General features: G+C 32.3%; 1 long non-coding RNA gene across 1 annotated transcript; it reads left to right on the forward strand.

Moving 5' to 3' along the window:
- Nucleotides 1–5010: 5010 nt before the first annotated feature.
- LOC120069385 lies at nucleotides 5011–5766 on the forward strand. The gene is made up of 2 exons (XR_005479520.1): nucleotides 5011–5587; nucleotides 5699–5766. It is a non-coding gene; the product is annotated as an uncharacterized LOC120069385 (long non-coding RNA).

Genomic DNA, 5766 nt, shown 5'->3' on the forward strand with positions numbered 1-5766 from the left:
TGTGTTCAACTCCGTCGCATAGGAAAAATATAGATCAAAACACTATCCACTTTATTAGTTTTACCACCGCAATAGAATCAAAGAGTGTCGCATATCTATTTAGTAGTCCCTGTGTTCGACCTTGAACTTACCAGGAAACCTAAGAAGGCTTATACTTGGGTCTTGTTAGGAAAACTTGCATGATCATAACACACATCATTGCAAACTCACACCATAACACATCATAATTTCACGCATCACATATTAAGTTGGAGTATTTTTGTCAGTTTTACTACTATCTAAAATGTGACATTAGGGTTTTTATTTGGTAGCTATTTAAAATATTGCTATTAAATTGTTTAAACTCACACCAAGGAACTTGTTCTTTATCTCAAGATCTTTGATCTTAAGGCAATTCGTACCTAATCCAATCAATAGGGTTGAAATCATATCGATTTGGGGGTTCATACCAAAAGGATTTCTAATTCTAATTCACTAGAGTTTTTCTATCACTCGTGACAACCCCTTATGCATCCTCTAAGGAACAAAGATGATTCCTTCATGTCACAAGCCTGTAGTGACAAAAACGAGTGTAGTTTAAATTGGAAATGATGTTTAAGTTATCATCTTATACAAAAAAAACAACGTTTATAGGATATCATTGAAACAAACTGTCATCATAACATGTGTTTTTTCCCTAAGAAAATACGTCTGTGTACAATCATTACTATTTCAGGCATACAATGTTGATTAACAACTAGCATCATTTTAAACTATCATTGCATATGATTACATTAAGTAAGACGTCGGTTTCAAAACTAACATTATAGCTAATTGTCATCGTATGATTACAATGACATTGGGACTAATATTTAATCTGAATTGACATCATAGCTAACACATGAAGAATTTTCGTTGGTAGTTTTAAACTATCACACTTCTGCAAACGTCATAGTACCTATGATGCTATCTATGTTTATCAAAACTGCTAAAAATATTTATAAATAATAGTAAAATATGATAATCTATTTACAATAGACTGCTATCTATGTTTATCATGATCTAGATAAATACAGAGAGACAATAGTTTAATGCAGTCTATTGTGATTATCACAGATAGTTTATGATATTTTGTTGTATTTATAAATAGAGTTACTCATAAAAGAAAGGTTAGGTAGCGAGAAATAGTAACTTGACCGATCTTTTTGACGCTATATATATATATATATAATACTTTTGAACTTTAATTTTGTGTAAAAGATATGAACTTTCAATATTTTAAAAAATATTCTTAAATTTTTTTAAAAAAATAAAAAACATTCTTACCGTTAGTTATAGATGGGAACCATTAAAGTTTTGTTTAAAAATACTCCTGAACTTTCAAAATTTTCAAAAAATATCCTTAAACTTGGAAAAGTTCAAAAAATACCCTCACCATTAGTATATGAACAAAAATTGTTAATACTTCGTTACAAAATAAATCTAAAATTTAAAAAAATATTTATAAATGCTTCTACTATTAGTATGGTGATCAATTTTTTAATTTTTTTGAGTTTGAAAAGAATCAATTTTTAAACAAATTGTATAGATATCATTTTTTTTTCTTCTTATAAATACTCTCACTTTCTCCTATTTTCTGAATTCTTGCACCAATTTCTCAGCAACCAAAATAAAAAACTAAAATTTTAAGTTGAAACATAAAATCCCACAAAGTCTCACAAAATTCCAAAATCAAATCTTCCAGTCCTAAAATTCTTAGGTGCTTCATTAACCTCTTTTCTTTTATCATAATCCATATACCATATACTTTTAATGGAACTGGCCAGTTTTATGCTTTTTTTCAGAGATAAACAAATATAAAACAATTAACAAAAAAGATGAGTAAAAAATTACTGAAAAAGAGAGGAGAGAAAAAAAGAAAAGAAAATAGAGAGTAAGACAGTATTTAACAGTTTCCATTCATTATAATAGCAAGGGTATTTTTTAACTTTTATTTAAGTTTAAGGATATTTTTGAAAGTTTTAAAAGTTTAAAGGTATTTTTGACACAAAGCACTAATGGTTTCCATAGAAAAAAACTAACGATAAGGGTATTTTTGAACTCATTTTGGAAGTTTAAGGGTATTTTTTAAATATTTTAAAGTTCAAAAGTATTTTTAGCACAAAATACAAACTTTAAGGATATGTGTATAATTTAGTATTTTTTTTAAATGAAAAATTAACCAAATATTATAAATTATATAGAAAGTAAAAAATTGGATTTTTTTTTTTAAAATAATGTTATTTTAATAAATATTACACAAATAGGGTTGGGGTAGAAATTATTTACAAAAATAGGTATTTGAATCGTGTACTTGGTACACGATTACTACTAAATCGTATACCTGATACACGATTACCTGTGACTTGGCACGTGCAGACTGCCACATGGTCAGTCATGCAGCGTTAACCAGGTCATCGTGGACGGGGTCCACGATTACCCTAAGTCGTGTACCGGTACACGACTTAGTGGTCCCTTAAACCATTTGTGGCCCTTTCTCTTTTTCTTCCCATTCGAAACATTTCTCCTTTTCTTCCTCACTACCATCGATCGCCAACTTCGTTGCCATCTGCCATCTCTAATCTTGTTGTTGCGGCCGCCGTGAGCCGATCTACCATCTGCTGTCTTCAATCTTTGTCGCCATCCACCTTGGGATAGTTCTTCTACTATAGTTTTGGGTTGTCAGAGAAGGAGGCATTTGCACAACATACTATCTCATATGATCCATATATTATTTCCTTACGTTGAACAGGCTAGTTTTCTTGAGGTTGCATAGATCGGATTTATCCAACTTGATTAACACGTCATTACTGCTTTAGTTGAGTGTTGAAGACCAGAAACCCATATATTTCACCTGCCTTGTGGGGACTGTACGATTACGTTGCAAGATGTTGTCATTCAGTTTGGGTTACGAGTGGACGAAGAACCTTTGACGGGTTCATTACAATATAATTGGAAAACTATTTGTGACGAGCTCTTGGCATTCTACCAGATGATTTGAAAGGCTCGAGATTGAGTATCCCGTGGTTAACATCCCAGTTTCCAGAATTACCTCTCGATGCCAACGACATCAGCGTACGTAGGTATGCACGAGCATACATTATGCAGCTTATTGAAGGATTTTTGTTTGCTGACAAGTTGAACACTCTAGTACATCTTATGTTTCTTCTTCTACTGTCTGATTTCGAGCATGTTGATACGTACTCGTGGGTGGTGCTTGTCTTACATGGTTTTGTAGAGAATTTTTCAGGCTACCAATGCACAAGCATTGGAATAGCAAGGCCATTAATACTACTACAGGTATGGGCTTATGATAGATTTCAAATTATAGCACCACAAGTCCAATTACAGGCCTCAGGTCATTGTCCACTTAGTGCCAGGTATTATTTCATTTAAATATTTATTTCGTTATCATTTTATATAAGAATATAAAATAATTCTTTTTTTTATATAATTTTAGATGGAATGGTGTATTAGCTGCCTCTGAACAGTCAGCAGATATGTTGCTAGTATACCAAAAAATATTTGACAGACTATACACAATCAGGTAACAATGTAATATATAAATGAATATTTAAAACATTTGGTCAGATTATTGGGTGTATAATTATCTTTTTTTTTTTTTTTTGTCAGATTAATTGGACGCCATACACGCAAGATATTTGGTCATCACTACCTAATTACTGTCGTGATGGCCAAGATATCTTGGTTGACCGTTAGCCCTCTTATATGCTTCCATGTAGTAAGAGTGGCATCATTCAGATCGTGTGTGAGATAGTTCGATTTGTGACAAACGTTACCTTCGTTGTTCTATATATTCCCAACACTATACCAGATTGATTTGAGAGGTAAACATGACCAAGACTAACGTCGAATTCACGCGAAATATATATCCTACTAGCATGCACGACATGGTCGTTGTGCACAAGGAGAAATAACAAATAGACTTGTTGTATCAGACGATTACTTTTCCTTGTACAATTCAATCACGAGGTGATTTATCACACCTGACACCTGACGACGCTTACTATTATTGCATGATAAGAGATTGAAAATCAGAAATTTTCCAAATATATGATATGATATTGTTAATATTTAATTTGTTTCATCGTACAGAATAATTTTATCGAAGAAGTACAACAATATTCAGTACAACATAATTTACCAGAGTTAGATTCAATGTGTGACCAAACATTGGTCAACATAGAAACTATTATTCAACAAACAAGACGACTCAATGTTGCTAACATAGATCGAAGACATATTCGTTGTAGACGATAATGACAATAGGGCGAAACTAATTTAGAGGCACATGAAGACAATTCTCATGTGGGATAAAGGTCAGGGGGTCGTCTTTAAATTTCATGAAAACTTCTATTTTCAAATCAAAGAACTAATTGTAAATTTTCTTTAGTATCATGAGGTCTTTTTTATTATTATTATTATTTATTTGTAGAGAGATGTACTACTTAGTGAAGTCACAATTTTTTTTAATATGAGTGAAAAATAATTAAGTTTTCATTGCAAATTAAATATATAATTAAGTCTAGCAATGAAGGAATTTGTTACTTAAAAATTAGAAAATAAACAGTTAAATTGATTAAAAAAAAAGAAAAAGTAATTGTGAACCGGGTCCACGATTATGGAAATTGTGTTTGACTAGTCCACCGACTGTGCTGATGTGGTGCTAATTGGATTAGTGGTGTTAATTGGATTAAAGCCTAATCGTGTACGGGGTACACGATTTTCCTTCACCAAAACTACCATAATTTTGTCAATACTTTCCATTCCCACATATTTTTAAAAAATCTTTCCCATATACCCCACTTTTATCATTAATTTAAAAATTTACTATATTCTTGAACTTAGTCCAAAAATTTGGGCAAAAAGTAGAGAATCTTATTACATTAAAATTGTTTCGTAGTTTGTGTAATTTTATAAAAGAAAAATGACATTTTTAGTCATAAAAATAACAATTACCACTAATCTAAAAGCCAATCCAAAATAAATGAATTTGAAAAATTCTTCATCCAATTCAAACAATTAAAGAATAATCTAATAAATATCTTAAAAATCCATAGATGTATCGATTCATAATCATAGAACTAAAAAAAGAAGAAAAAAAAATCCCCTCAAACCATATGTTGATTAATAGTTGGTGTTAGATGAATAAGGAAAATTGTTAAAACGAAAAAATGAACAGATAAAATGTGGATAGAAAGAGATGAGTTGGAGATGCAAAAAAATCTTTAGAAGGAATGTGATTGGCTAACTAAAGCCTCTCATTACCCCACAAAATTTCTCAATCTTCCATTCTTCACCACTCATCTTCCTCATTTCCCCATAATATTTCCCCACTTTCCCCTCTGTCTCTCACAACTGCAACTGTACTGGCCCTTCCTCTGTTCTTTCTCACAAACTCAAAACAGAGCCTCAACTAGCAATGGCCGCCGCCACCGCCACCTCCGCCACCCTCCTCCGGGCCACCCCTTTTCTCGGCCAGACCAGAGGCTCTTCCCAGAACTCCCTCAGAGATGTCGTCGCCATGGGAACTGGCAAATACACCATGGTCTCACTCACTCACTCTGTTTTTTTTTTTTTTGTGTCTTTATATATGTCTCTGTTTTTGGGGTGTTTCTTGAAGATTGATGGGTTTTTTTTTCTCTTCAATTTTGAATAGGGAAATGATCTGTGGTATGGACCAGACAGAGTGAAGTACTTGGGGCCATTTTCAGCTCAGACACCATC

The sequence above is a fragment of the Benincasa hispida genome, unplaced genomic scaffold (assembly GCF_009727055.1).
Source record: "Benincasa hispida cultivar B227 unplaced genomic scaffold, ASM972705v1 Contig378, whole genome shotgun sequence".
Classification (NCBI taxonomy): domain Eukaryota; kingdom Viridiplantae; phylum Streptophyta; class Magnoliopsida; order Cucurbitales; family Cucurbitaceae; genus Benincasa; species Benincasa hispida.